We start from the raw sequence: 15,749 nt of genomic DNA on the forward strand, positions 1-15,749 counted from the left end.
AATTTCATTTTAATTTTATCGTATTATGACTTGGGTTGTTTCATATGGCATAAAACAAATGTGTTTATATGATTTGCAATCATTTCTATCAATCTCTGTTCTGCTCTTTTACTCTTACAGAGATATCTTCCAAATAAAACTTTGTTATCTCAGATGTCATTTTTTCTTCTTTCTTGTTCTTGTGATGATACTGTCTGTAAGTAACATTCATCTCACCCAAGAGCAAAACTTTGTCCCACATTTAATCCTATAAAAATTTCATAGATGTATGTTTTGAATTTGGGCTCTTGACCTATTTTCACATAACCTTTATGTCCTTTTAAATAGGAGACAAATTCTTATATTTTGAGAAGGGTTCTCTACATTCCATCCCCATATACTACATGTGTTCAGAAACACTTCTCAAAAACTCTCCCTTTCCTCCACTGAACTTCCTTTGTACCATTCTTTAACATCAATTGTCCTTCTGAGTTTGACTCTAAAAGTATCTATTCTCATCCACTGATCTATTATGAATGATTCTCAATTACAATAAATTCTCCCCCTGACTGCAGTTCAATTACTCATGGACATTGGCTTTCAGCATATGGCACAAAAATTTACCACACATGAGTACAAATATCTAAAAGGTATTCTATAAAACCATGTAGCACAGATCAAACTGGGATTATTTCCAAAAGACATTTTAAATGTTAACATATAAAACTTGCTTATCATACAGCCTAATAATCTCAAAATTCATATTAATATATCCTTAAAAAAACCTCTCTGGCATAGAGGGCATGCACAGGGTTGATCAGAACTGACACACACAAATGCATTAGAAATCCCCAACAACAGAGTACATGAAACAAAACAAAAAATATCAGACCTTGAAGCAGAGCTCTTAAGATGAAAAAGAGAAACAAAATAGAAAACATGAAGGAAGTATTTGAGCCTCTTAGAATACCATTAAATGCACAGATGTCCACACTTCAGAGCACCTGAATATGAGGAGAGTCAAGTTGAGGACATAGAAAGCCCGTTCATTGAAGTCATAGAAAAAAACTCTCCGAATCATAGGAAGATGTGGGCATCCATGTAAAGGAAGCTTATGGGACCCCAAATAGGCATTGCCTGAAGAGATATTCACCATGGTATATGATCCTCAAATTGTCAAAAGTACAAGCCAGAGAAAGAAATCCAAAATCTACAGGACAAAGGCATTGAGTGGAATTCAAGCCCTTGTCCTAGAGCAGTGGAGCAGTGGCCTGGGTGGTCTTGCAAGTTCCTGAGATGTTCCCAAGCCATATCTCCTAGTGTCTCAGAGTAAACTGTTTAGCATCTCTGTAGTGACTGTAATTCTTTAACAACCACATCTTCCTGAGACCCAGTTTTACTCTGACTTTTCTTTCCAAACTTCATTCACCCTCTCATTTCTACTCCTCATTATCAGAGTAAATCTGGAGAAAAGCTGCTAGCAATATCCACACCACAGACTGAATGCTGGGCTGCCTTGAAATTTCCTCCAGCAGAGTAATGAGTGCATCACCTCTAAATTCAGCCACACAAACAGTGACAGAACATGTGCAAAATGTATATAATCTCTATGCCAGAATGTAGCATGAATGGCCTCTGTTTGCATTTGCAATGGTGTCCTCCTCTGCTGCAATCTCAGGAGCACAGCCTTTCCCATGGACAATACTATCACCATTCTGGTCTTCTGAGCCTCCACCAGAGTCACACAATAAATTCCACTTGCAATGTTCAATTTTTTTTTCCACCTTGCATCTCTAAAAGTTTCAAAATTCTTACCTCAAATAACAACAGTTGCCAGAAATTCATGAACAATATGGTCTGACTCGTCACAACAAGGAATTCATCTCTTTGTACCAATTTCTGTTCTAGTCAGCTATTTTTTTCCATTTTTTTTAATCATCAAATGACCTGACAAGAACCATTAGAGGAGGAGATGTTTATTTGGCTCACAGAGTCAGAGGTCAGTTCACAGACAGCTGACTCCATAACTCTGGAACAAAGAAGGGGCATAACATCATAACAGAAGTGTGTGGTGGAAGTACCAAGTTCAGAACATGGCCACCAGGAAGCCGAGAGAGCACAAGCACACCAATCAGAAGATATAAGCAACCAAAGTCATTCTTCCAGTTACCTACTTCTTCTAACCACCTGCTACCTGCCTACAGTTACCCCCAGATAATCCATATCTGTGGATTAAGGAACAGATTAAGTTAAGGCTCTCATACCCCAATCCATTTACATAAAACTTTCTCATATTGTCTCACACAGGAGCGTCTAGGGGACACCTCATTCCAAAATTATAACACCTGATATTGGACTTATTCAAATGTGGATTGTCCTATGATGAGAAGATTCCAGCCTGAGAGCAATGAGCATGGTCCTTGGAGTAGAACTGTAGGAGGACAACCTAATGGAATGTGATTTGATAAACAGTTTCATTTCGCAATTGATGATTTGGTGTTTGATATTTGCTGGATTCCGTGGTCCTTCCATATCCAAATACAAAAAGAGTTCAGCCTCCATGTGTTTAATAAAGAAGAAAAACTGGATAAGACACAATTCCATCTTTGACACTCACATTGGTTACTTCCACTGTGGACCAGTAAAAGGATGTGCTCTCCTAGGGGCCATACAGGGCATGGTAGTCTTGTGTCCCTAATGCCTGCTTCATCACTGCCATCACTGCCAGATTGTGACCTCTGTTGGATGCTGTGCTGCAGTGACAAATATGCTCCTTCTTCAGAGGACAAAAGCAAGGAGGCAGGCTAAGGATGAGAGGTAGGGTCACAGTGCCTGAAATACAGGGAAGAAGCCCCTGTCCCTCAGGAAAGATGGGAAAGAAAGAGATGGGTATCTGTTTTGGTCACTGCAACAACATGTTCCCAACTGTTCAACAGTCAGATACAGTGGTCCACATGCTCAACTGATAGTCAACAATCACCCTATTGCACAGCCAAGTAGTCAAACCAGCTGTTGTCACCCCTGTGGATCCCTAGTATGGATGGGTTGTGGCAATTGCTGCCACTCGTGCATCCCTGATGAGACCCTTGCTCAAAAGAGACTGTTGGATCTAGGATGTTTATGGAAACCATGTCCCACCACACTGCCAACTGCTGCTTCCACTAGACCATGATTCATTCCCTGCACATGTCTTGGTTTACCAGAGGGCTCTGCTTGACCACTGCAACAGTCATGGGCTCTGAGGAGGTTTGCTAGGCCCCAAGTACTCCACCTGTGGCTACCCAGAGTGGACGTACTTCTGATGTCTCCACTTTTTCTTTCAGGAATACCAGTCCCATACCCGATAGCAAAGATGGGGAAACCCAATAATCCCATGCAGACTGCCATGAGAGTGCAAATGTGGTTCAGCAGGCAGGTGATGGCTACATTCAGGCAGCCGCTCTTTTGTCTATATATGAACAATTACTTTCATTCTTATTGGGCCAGTCTGATGCCTCCATCTGTTGTACTGCACACTTTTGCAGCAGCAGAGGCCCCAATAAAGTCTCTAACAAATGTTTTCATTATCTACTCATTTATGTCTGTTTTGGATAGAAAGGGCTGAGCTACTTGCAAAATGAACTGGCTCTAGCCGTGATCTCAAATTCCGCTCCAGGCCAGCCAGCCAGGCACAGGAAGTCACACTCAGCCTGGGGACTAATTACACACAAATTACACCTTGGGTACCCATGGTAATACCCAGCTTCCCTCTACTGCCATGCCACCTGTATTCCCTCTGTTACCCCTACCACCTCTGGTGATTCAGCCCACATACTTTACAGCCCAAGTTCTAACCACATTAGCCTAGACTTCCCGAAGTTCCACACTACCTCCTTGTTTCCTGGTTCTTCAGGACCCATGGGCATCTTGTAGAGAGAGGCAGAGCCTGATCTGACTCCAGCTTTGGATCCCTGAGCATCACAGCAGACAGAAGAGGGCCCCAGTAAACTACACCTTGCTCTAAGGGATTTGTGGCCCTGAACTCTTGGGAGCCCCATCACCAGAGTACCTCCATGGTGCCCAGGGGAACTAACCCTGTGAATAACCTTGTTTCAAGCCATGGTCCATCTTACTTTTACACCATGCCTGGGCCCAAAACACCCAGAAACCCCTAACTTCAGGTTGAACACCCAGTCCCACTGCAGCAAGGTTGACTCCAGGGCACACCATCCGAATAAATAGCTTATTAGTAAAAAGATTCCTTGGGATGAGCCAACTGGCCTGTTTCATATTTACATCACAGGAATATTATGTATGTACTGTGTTGCACCTGGAATACAAGGCAAGAATGAGAAACATATAGCAGGTCCCCCTTCCCCACAGCTTTGCTTTCCAAGGCTTCAGTTACCTGTGATCAGCAGAGCTACAAAAATATTGCTTGTCTTATTCTCAGATAGAAAGTCTACATTCAGATTAATTTTATTATAGAGTATTGTTATTATTGTGTGATTTCACTATAAGTTATTGATGCTAATCGTTTCCAGTGCCTGCTTTAGAAATTGAGCTTTTTCATGTGTAGACTTGTCAACATCCAGGTCACAGTCACTATGAAAAGGAAATAGAGCTCAGCACACAGGGGAGATAGAGCCCTATTCTAAACTTTCACTGCAAAGTCCCAAGTCAGATGATATATTCAAGAAACAAATTCCAGGCCACACTGGTGATTCTGTAGGTACTGAAAGAGTTTCATGTTAGACTCTTGGATGTCTCATCCACAAAGAAGTTCTGATTCAGTGGCTCTGTGTTTGCTTCTCAAGTGTGGTCCACAGCTGCAGTATCCTGGATGAACTCAACCACTTTAGACTCTTCTCCCTACCAACCACTCCAGGGAATCTCAGCACACCAAGTGTGGAGAATCCCCTTCGTAAGCCAATACAAAGACATCAGCATTTATGGTCAAGATCACAAAGTGATATTACATGTTATCAGGACTGAGATCCATCAATGTCACAGCAACATCAAAATTTCAGGAGCCAGGCTACATCTAGTTTCCATATGGAATACACAGCCAAATGCACAGGTGATTTTCTTGGTCTTGTGGGGACGAGATGGCAGGGTATACAAATGCATCACCTTGGAAATTCTGCATTGTTGGGTTCACGTGTAGAACAACTTGCACTTGTTGGAAGTTGGGCTTCCCTTTCCTCCATCTTGGAAACCAGCTTTTCTAACTGCAGACTGGCAATGACATCCTTATTCCTAGAGATCACAGGGCACAGGAGGCACCAGAATACCTCCCCACCAAAATCCTTCTGCAGGGAATCCAACAGATAGAGGCAGTAGATGCATCCACACTTCAGGCACATGGGATTTTTAAGATATTCAAGGCAGACAGGACATCTGCATGCTTCTTGGAAGAGTTTACCCAGTACTTGTTTGAGGTCAAATGCACATGGAAAGGAGTTTCCATAAGTTTATTGACCATTCGTTTAAAAAAAATCCAGGCCTTTTTGTGTACAGAGCTATTGTGTTGCAATGTTGTTTTTACCAGGAAAACACCATCAGAGCATCTTCCTGTTTTCAGAGATTTAATGTTGTATTTGGAAAAAAGTCACAGATGGTCACTGTGCTTTGAGCTGAAGTGGAGGAAGTCTCCAGTCTGCTCCTGGAGACTCTCAATCTGTGCTAATACATGTGCACAGATATCACCTGGTGACATCCATGTCAGAAGCAATGAAGGTATTGTAATCTCACCATGCACATGGGATCCCTAGCAACAATCATGGATGCAAATAGGAGATTGGGATCTCTGTAGCTCCTGAAATGCATGTCACACTCTCTGCCAACCACTCTGAGTGTGTGATTCAGGATGACATTAGTGAGCAGCCTGACAGTATTTGTTGTATTAGAAACTTACCAACTTCCTGTGAAGTACATACACAGCCTTTTTCTTATTTGAGACAATATCTTGCTGATTACTAAATTCCCAAGCCTGACTTCAAACTCGCAAAATCCTCCTGCTTGTTTCCCAAGTAGCTGGGATTAAATGCATGTAACAACATGCCCAAAATTATTTTTTACTTTTTCAAAACTGAGGATTGAACATAGGGACACTTTACCAGGATTCTTTATCCCTGGCCCTTTTTATTATTTATTTTGAGACACATTCTTGCTAAATTGCCTTCAGTTGGCCTCAGACTTATTCTCCTCCTCCCTTAGCCTCACAAATAGCAGGATAATAGCTATGCACCCCACCCTGCCTGGCTCATGTAACTTATAACTAACAAAAACTTCTAAAGGCACAATTTTGGACTTGGCATGCGTATTGGCTCCTTGGCTGAGGGCCTTCTCTGGGAGGCACTTTCCAGGGTCTGCTTACTGCATGGCAATCTAGTGCCCCACTGTGACCTGCATCACTGCTGCCACTGCCCAGTAACAATACAGCCACCCCTGCCTTGCAGCCACCAACACCAACACCACCTGTGTGGTCTCCCCTAGGAAACCACTGCATGAGGATGTCACAGTCTTCAAGGGGCAAACCTATTCCTCAGTTCCTCACACGTTTATGGGTGCCTCAAAGTCAGTGGACATTATTGCCAGGCAAATAATGACATCTCTGCAAGTAAATGAACTGTAGAAATTCATCTCTACTCTAACAGGATGACCCAAAAAAGTATTTCACCTGGATGTGGAAGGGTCAAACTGAACCCACAGAGCATGTCACAGGAGTTCTAGCCTGGACAGGGTGAACCTCAGTGCCTGCTCCTCCTTACTATTGCCTCAGTGTCCCTGGACTGCAGAATTGCTGCTTCTTGAGAGGAGCTTCATTTCATGTACCCTCATGCCCACCTTCATAAGTAATCACTGAGGATCTCCAGTGGATATCATTTCTTCATTCAGTTATTACAATTTCATTCTTAGCACCTTTGAGTGCTTTTTACCTTATTTACAATGGATCTAAAAAACTGTCTTGTTCCTGTGAGTGTCATATGAAAGAAGGAAAATGCCTTACTACACATAATCCAGCCAATGTGAGCTTGAACCAATTTACAGAGGAAGTTAAGAAGTGTGGAGTTACCCTAAGAGTAAGCACTGAGGACACTCTTCTTGTGGAGAAAGGAGGCACCCATGTGCTTGATTGCACTGTTGAGGATGTTGTACCATCCTCCAGCCAGATCATTGTTGACCCATTAAGTTTGAACAATTAACTTCCCTGAACCACATGGCTGTTTCATTACTGCTTGTTGCATTTGAACCTTGGGAGAGCTCCAGTGCTGGGTGCTTTAGCATTAATTGATGGTGGAGTGAAATATGAAGATGCAGCACCGTCCCTAAGACAAAGGCAGTGTGGGACTCTGAACAGCAAGCAACTCTCATATTTGGAGAAGCATGAAATAAAATGCAACCATGCTTCAAAGGTTCCAGTGAGCATAGGATTGACTGCTGCATTCAGTAAGTCATGGTGCTTGATGCTACTGCTTTGGGAGTGTAACTTGGGATGAGACCTAATTGTTTTTAAATATTATCCAAAGTGTTGTTGTCCTGGATGTATCTGACAGAGCTTCTAAAGGAGTATAGGAAAGCAGTTTTACCAGGCTAAAAATGGACAGAATTTCTCCCTGTATGTTTTGGTGATGATCAACCTACTTAGATATGGGGCAAATAATTCTTACTGTTTGGCAATTAAATGTGTTATGCTTTGGGTATAAGTTTTCCAAAGCTCATGGGAGACAATGCAGGAATGCTCACAGTGAAGTAATTAGATTATGAGAGCTGTGTCCTAACAGGGCACTAATCCCGATGGCTTAATTATTTGAGATGACTAAGGTACTATGTGGTAACTGCTAGCAGGTGATGTGACTCAGGAAGACAGAGGTCACTGGGGGCATGTCCTTAGTGGCTATATTTTCTCCCTATGAGTTTGTTCGTTCTCTCTCTCTCTCTCTCTCTCTCTCTCTCTCTATCTCTCTCTCTGTGCTTTCCTGCTGCCATGTACTAGGGAGCTTTCCTTTGATGCATCCTTCCACTATGATCTTCTGTCTCTTCTCAGGCCCAGAGCAATGGCACCAACTGACCATGGACTGAGTCTTCTGTAACTATGAAAATGACTTTTTCTGCTCTAAATTGCTCTTGTCACGTATTTGGGTCACAGTAACAAAAAAGTGACTGCTATGAAAATTACTCTTCATTTTTTCCAGACAGAAAAAATAATACTCATTTTATTTTAAAAACTCTCGTGAAATTGTTTTCCATATGACATCCCATTTGAAAATGTAACGTAAACCAACCTGTGGGTTACTCATGCTATACAGATTGCACAACATGTTTACAGATTCTAGAAGATTTACAAGTATTTTTCATTAGGTAGCAATGTTTTGCTGCAATTTTTCCAGCACATATTTAACAGTAAAAGAAAGGGCATATATTGGTGTTCTTCTATAAAAATTCCTAACAAATGGAAAATGGCAATTTTCCAGAGAGAAGATTTATTCTTAAAATAGTCTTCTTAAACAATTGGGAATATAGAAAAGGCTGTAGATATAAAAGAATTATAACAATGTGTAAGTTAGCATTTTTCTTTTACATTATTATAAGAACCATTAAGGTAAAAGGTTTATATTCTTATAAAACCACTCTTAAATCTTATGCAAATGATATAACACATGCAAAATATTTCTGCAATGAAAATTACCCTTTAAAAATATGTTGTATTCATGGAAGAAAAATATCTTGTTTGCTACCTGTGTTCAAATTCCAACTGACCTCAGATCAGTCAGGCAAGATGAACTTTGAGAAACACCAGTCACAGTGTATGTTAGAGTATCTATGCAGTTTTGAAAACTGAGAAAAATTTTTACAAAAGATCCAGGAACTCACTCATTTTCTAAGATGTGTCCAAGGTGGCCTTCAATAATCTTCTCCATGAATGCTTGTGAAATCTGCTTATGGAACAGATACGCAGAAATTCTGGAATAACCAGAATCAATCAGAAGAAACACAAGACTTGAGGTTATACACATGAAACCTTGTTTTAAAGGATCTCTCTCCATCTTCCTTAGCAGGAAAGGCCCTGATCCCAGTCCCAATTTCTGCAAGCAGTGCAGGAGCCAACCCAGAGGCAGGCTGGCTGGAGGTGGCCCTGGGTGGATGGAGCTCCCCACGTTCCTGCTGCATGGACCCTTCTCCAGAGGAGCCTCATCTTCTTTTACTCTTCAGCAGGCCTCCTGGGGAAACACATCTCTTTCAGACTCAAAGGCACAGAAATCACACGTTGGAGCAATGTTCTCTTGGCATTCACCACTGTTGGGGCTACTAGACAAAATCAGACATAAGAGGTGCAAGGACTTCTTCAGTGGTGTTCTCCCTGCCTCCTGGCAGCAGGGCTCAAGCCAGGGCCAGAGCATACCTGAAATCCTGTTGCTCTGAGGATGCGACACCAGCAAGCAAGGCCAGATTGATGTCTACGTAGAGCCCGCCCATCTTGACTGGAATACCTGAGCTTGCTGTTCTGGGATTGGTGCCCCTCCTGCACCAGCCATTACTGGGGCACCTGCACCTGAGGCTGTTGGATGCGTTGGAGAAGAAATATTTTTGCTGCAATCCTCTTAGAAGAGGTGGAAGTTGGAGTCACAGAAATGTAATTATTGTTATTACCAGAGCAAGTCTTTGACTTATTTACTTATTTACTTTGTTTCCTGGTTTAAACTTCTTTTTTTCATATCAAGTGGTCAAAGCACAACATGAGTTTCAAGTAGAGTCCAAAAGCATTGCATAAAGTTTCACCCTGAAGGTTTCTGCACAATAAGGTGGTTGTGGTGTGCCAGTTGGCACAGACAGTCTAAGCCTTCATAGTGAAGGCACATGCTTCTGGCTGATAAGGGGTCAGCTGAGGCCATTCATTTTGTTGTAAAGGCTTTTAGTATGAGATTAGCTACCACAAACTTTGCATGGGCAATGGCCAGTGTCTCCGGATGTCCACAGAAGCTACAATTCACACACTAGGGTCTCTCTGCCAGGTTCTCAGCAGGTCTGCACTGGGTTACTCAGGTACTGGAGTAGGGCTCCAGGTGGCTAGGCAGGTATCAGTGGTGCACTCATGTAGAATGAGTATGGACTCAGTATTGGTGGTGGTAATAGTGGTATGTCTGGTTCAGGAGATATGCCATAGACACTGAGCTGTACTTGTGCTCCTGGCTGCTCATGGGCGCCAGGGTGCACCTGCCACTGCCTCTCATGCTGCCAAAGCCCCTGCTTCCCACCACAGTTTAGCCTCCAGGATTGTGCCACTGGCCATGGAAGGGCTTGGCCAGTAGGGGAAGAACCAAGGTGTGCACCTCAGCCTAGCCTGGGAAGTCAGGCTCTTTGGCCCAACCACTGGCTACACTGCTTCTTCTGCCTTATGGGGGACTGTGGGATGACACTTGGGGCCAATCAGGGTCCCCATTGAAGATAGGCCAGAAAGATAGCAGTGGGTGCTAGGCACATAGACCAGTTACTGGCCGTCTCTGCAGCTGCAGCTACTGTGGCTGCAAATGTAGGAAGAAGCCAGGTGCACCATTGAAGGAGGCAAGTCCCTAACTGGAGAGGGCAACAAGGATCAGGGAAATGTCCTCAGGCTGTTAGGGTACAAAGTGGCTCAGCTAGGCATCCCAACCAGACCATAACAGCTTGCTGGTAGTCTTGTTCTGGTTGAGCTCAGTGAAGAGCAATAGGTTTTTTCAGCTGGACAAGGCACTCCCAGGAAAAAAGACGCTAGCAACAAAGGTCCATGGGGAGCCCAGAAGAAATGCAAGGCTTATGGGTTGAGAAGCAAGGAATAGGCCAGGAATCCTGCTGCTACTTTTGTGAGGAGCTATGGTGTCCTGGTCCACTCTGGAAATAAGAGGAACAGGAGGAGGAAGGGATGGGGGAAGGCAATGTGGAGAGATCTCACCATGGAAAAACCCTGAAGTCACCTGCATCTGCAGCCTTGGCTCTACAATAATTTTGCCATCAGCCACCATAAGCCATGGCCATCCATGCTCTGGAGCTGCTCCAGAATAATTTCTATCTCCTTGGGCATGCACTGAGCAGGGAGAAGGACAGCAGCGAGGGTTGCTCTTGGGCATTGAGAGAGGCCCAGGGCACCTGAAGGAGTATGTAAATTCCCTAAATGATGCTTACCATTTCTACAAATTGATTTTGCTTGAAATTCTACAATATTTACTTATGTTTTTAAGTCTATTTTCATGTTTAAATCCTATCCATATATAAGAAATTTAGAAAGCTCATGTGCCAGCACAGTACTTTTATTTTTGAGTATAATGCAAAACCAAAGGACAGGTAGCAACATTCCAGATCTTGTGTAATGTATTTCTTCATTCAGGTCGTACAGCCTGTGTTGTTCTCTGCCTACTTACTTTTTGCTCACATCTCCCACATTCATACCAGTATGTCCTCAGCTTTGCTCAGCCATTGGTTTTCTAGTTTTGTTGAATTTTATGGAATTTTTGTACAGGTTTCATGGTGACTTTGTCTCTCTATAAGCATTATTCTGTGCTATTATGAGAAAACTCTACTTGGAGCTTTTCCCTTTTTTCCAGTAATGTATTCATTTAATTATATAAGCCTTATTTCCCTAGGTAAAATTTGCTTTTTAAATGCTATTGGAAATGGAAATGCTCTTCTAAATTTCTTTGTGTATTTGTCATTGCTGATATATAAACTTATTCATAGCAACTATGCAGAAATTAATTATTAATACCCTGGGTTTTCTTGAGAAATCTTGTGGGAATTTAAGTATAGGATCCTGATTTCTGAGAGTAGAGATAAAGCAATTTCTTCCCCTATCTCTGGTATAGTTCTTGTCTAAATGCTCTACCGAGAATTTCCACACTCAATGATGAGTGGCAGTGAGAAATGTTAATATCATGATCTTGCTGCTGATTATGTCCAAAGATTTCAGGATTCAATGCCACTAACATGTGCACTTACAAATTATTAATGTGGGTAACATTATGGCTATTTCAATAAATTTTTTTTCTTTTTTTACTGAAACTAATTTACTTTTGCCTTTTTACTTTCTCTACAGCATTTAACAGTTTTTACAAGTTGTTATAATACATACCCACACTTCGTTCTCATTCTATCTTTTTCTGGGTTACAATAAAATCTTTCTGAATATTCCTGAGAATCATAGAATACTCTGCCACTTCTGATCAGTTGGGCTCTTGATCTGCACATGATATAGCAACACCGTGTGATACTTCAAACAATTCCTGCCATAAATACAAGTGCCTTGCAGAAACTCCATGCAAATTTCAATTCCATTCTCTGTGAGTGTGACACTGTAGCTGACTTACCAGCTCAAACACAAGGTCAAGGGAAGCCTCCTCACTTTTGTCCTGGAAGAGCTCAGTACTCAATTTATCACTGATGTCCAAATGTACTGGATTATAAATCTGTTGTCTTGGAAAATCCCTGGAATATAATCAATCGATTACAATGTGTATGCAGTCGGCGCTAGTAGGAATATCACTTGAAACTGAATGTGAATGTTTTCTCTGATAAGTAGATACTGATCCATAATGGGGGAGGGGGCAAGGGAGGAATGGATGAACTTTGGATAGGGCAAAGGGGAGGTATGGAAAGGGAGGGGCATGGGGGTAGGAAAGATGGTGGAATGAAATGGACATCATTACCCTAGGTACATATATGAAGACATGAATGATGTGACTCTACTTTGTGTACAACCAGAGAAATAAAAAGTTGTGCTCCATTTGTGTACTATGAATCAAAATGAATTCTGCTGTCATGTATGACTAATTAGAACAAATAAATAAATATTTTAAAAAGTTCAGTTTGGAAGTGCCCTGCAGTCGAATGGACCACTGTCTCACTCGTGGTTTCTGGTGGAAAGCTGTGATTTGGATTGGAACCGCTTTTTCTGGAACATCAGTGGAAAGATGGGCTTCTGGCATTTGGTCCCCCACAGGAATCAGGACAGATACATCATTTTCTTCTGTTGGACATGATGGATTAATTTCCAGAGGTTTAATTTCCATACGTTCATGTAAACTGCTCTCATCACCACTCTGGTCTCTAAATCTAAAATCCCCATGAAGTGATCCACATTCTAGCAAAGTGTTTAATATTGGTCTCAAGACCTCTTTGAGTTCCCAATTTCTTCTGATCCTGCTTTTTCTTAGAACAGTCTTCAATGGAGTGATCTTCTCAGAGTCTCATTTGGCATGAAAGGTCATCAGGACAAGAGGCAGGCTGCACTGCACTGTCTGGCTCAGGTTCGGTGGTTTCCATTCCCACAATGTGGATTAGCTCCAATTCCTCCTCAGGGTCTAAAAACCCTACCAGAAAAGGAAGAAAGATAATCATTTACAAAATGACAATTGAATCCCATTCATTAAAATATTTTGCGTTGGTTTGTGACTAAGTCACTGAAATCACTCCTCTTGTGCTGTATTTATTCTCTACTGGTCCATTTTAACTTTTAAGAAATGAAGGCTCCAAAACAGCAAAAGCTATTCAAAATCAAAGCACAGGTAAAGGCAGGTGAGAAAGAATGCCTTTGAACAGGACTTGGCACTTATTTGTGGACTTAACAGTTTGTAATTCTGCTGGGTTATGAATTTTTATCATAAGGCCAAGGTGGTGTAGGATAGGAGACAGACATAACTGTGTCTAGATGAAGATAGCAAAGAAAACACATCTCAGCTTGTGGTTCTCTTTACAGTTGTTTATGTATCATCGGCTTCATGAGTTGACAAAAACTTGGTTTCTTTGTGAGGGGGAAAAGTACATCAAATGAAAGATAAACTTCAAAATTAAATTGTGAATTTGGGGTATGAGTATATACAAAGAAAACAAGAGACTCTCAATTGAAGTGTTACATGGGATAAAGTCAGAAGCCTGTTAAATATTTCTATATTCATAAAGTTCCAATATACTCCAAGAATGTGAAGGGCCTAGTATGGCAATTGCCAGAAAAACATTACCACTACTGAAAAGAATACCAGGTTTTCAGCTTCAGCAGTAACCACACTGCATACTGTGTTGAAAACCAAACACGACTCCATTATAGGTAAAGGTCTCATTTTTGTCTTCAGAAAAGTTACATATGTGCACTTTAAAAAGCCAGTAAAGGCATATTATAGAAAGGCAGCAAAAAATACACACAAAATTTCAGATACTAAATGAACTCCCCAAAGAAATTAAAATATTCTTGCAAGAATCAGAATCCTTGAACAAAAGTGAAATTTGAGAGTATTGACTGAGATTATGCCAAGCAAGAAAGATAATGAGCAATTGATTCTCTTCTCTTTTCCACCAAACTGAAAGGACATATGATGCAAAGGCCTATGCCTTAATCAAATATGCATGGAGGGTGTCCAGTACAGTGCCCAGCACAATGCACACAGTGGGTGTTCCATACATATTTCTTAGCTGAATTAATGAAGAAAAAGGCATGCATTAAATGCTAAGTTTATGGTTGCTTGTAGGTCAAAAACAAAAACTGAGTTTTGAGAAAAACAAATATTAAAGTCCTAATTGGAGAGATTCATAATTGATCTATAGAAAGTGAATAATCAAACTTAGAAACACAAATCACAGAGCATGGCACATGACAAAGTGTTTGCCTAAGTACAAAAGGAAAAAGTGGAAAAAGGAGCTTTCAGAGTGAGTGGTCATCCTTAGGGAAAGCTTCCAAAGCAGGGAAGAAATTTCTGGCACAGACAGAAATCAACCTGAAGGCAGCCAAGCAAGGCCTGTTGTTCATCCTTTGGTGCTCCTGCCTGGAGGCACAACTGGCACAGCCCGCGGTGTTCCCTCCGCACCACCTGAAGCCCACGCATGCTCACTGACCACTCACCTGGCCCCCACCACGCGCCAGCGGGCAGGTGGGTGCAGATCCACTCACGCGCTCAACCGCCGCCCCTACCCAGCTCCAGGGCGCTCCGGGCGGCAGGCCGGCCTGGGTGGGCCGCGGCACCCAGTCCCCATCAGCGGACACCACAGGGACAAAGGTAAGAAAGACACGGGTTGCTGCACGCCATCCCTGCCCGCCGCGGGTCCCAGAGGCTCCTCCCGGAGGACACCTGCCCGCCGCCCTGGCACGCGGTGCAGGCAGCGTCCTAGCGGGAAAGAGGCGCCCGAAGTTCTGGTTCAGCCACCAGCTTGAGCTGCCGCGGGTCGCAGGCCGCGGAAATGGCAGCCTCGGCCGGTCAGGCTTTGCACACCTGCCGGCGACGGGCGGAGCGTGAGGCCGGGCGAGTGGATGCCGTGCCCCGGGCAGCGCAGGTAACGACCAGAGCGGGACCTGAGCGGCACAGCCATCCCGCAGGATCCAGCCCTCCAGGCTTCCGTTAGCTGAAGCGGGCGCTGGGAGGGACCACGGCGGACAGTGCGCCTCCTGCTGGCTGGTCGGCCACTCAGCCGCCAAGCCGCCAAGGAAAGCGCAGGACTCTGCAGCTATTTTAAATCAAAGGCTGAATGTTCTCTCTGATAAGTGGATGCTGATCCATAATTGGAGAAGGGGGGTGGATGGAGGCATTTTGATGGGGCAAAGGGAGGGAGGATTGGGGAGGGGGAAATGGAGGCAGGAAAGACGGTGGGATGAGATGGACATCATTACCCTAGGTCCATGTATGAATGCACAAATGGTGCATCATGTACACCAGAAAAATGAAAAGTTGTGCTGCAACTGTGTACAATGAATCACAATGCATTCTGCTGTCATATACACCTAATTAAAGTTAATTAATTTAAAAATAAATCAGCATACTTCAAAAAAAAAA

The 15,749-nt window shown here is 42.8% G+C and overlaps 1 long non-coding RNA gene and 1 pseudogene across 2 annotated transcripts; one reads left to right on the plus strand and one right to left on the minus strand.

Annotated features, from left to right (window-relative positions):
- Window positions 1-4,323: 4,323 nt before the first annotated feature.
- LOC125614940 lies at window positions 4,324-15,495 on the minus strand. 2 transcript variants are annotated; one of them, XR_007345513.1, is made up of 3 exons: window positions 14,825-15,369; window positions 8,836-13,301; window positions 4,324-4,878 (listed from the first exon to the last, which is right to left on the minus strand). It is a non-coding gene; the product is annotated as an uncharacterized LOC125614940 (long non-coding RNA). The 2 variants fall into 2 exon arrangements; XR_007345512.1 differs by lacking the exon at window positions 4,324-4,878 and having other exon boundaries at window positions 11,231-13,301; window positions 14,825-15,495.
- On the plus strand, window positions 6,841-7,414 carry LOC125614939 (annotated as a pseudogene).
- Window positions 15,496-15,749: the final 254 nt, after the last annotated feature.

This window comes from Marmota marmota, unplaced genomic scaffold, assembly GCF_001458135.2.
Source record: "Marmota marmota marmota unplaced genomic scaffold, marMar, whole genome shotgun sequence".
Lineage (NCBI taxonomy): Eukaryota > Metazoa > Chordata > Mammalia > Rodentia > Sciuridae > Marmota > Marmota marmota.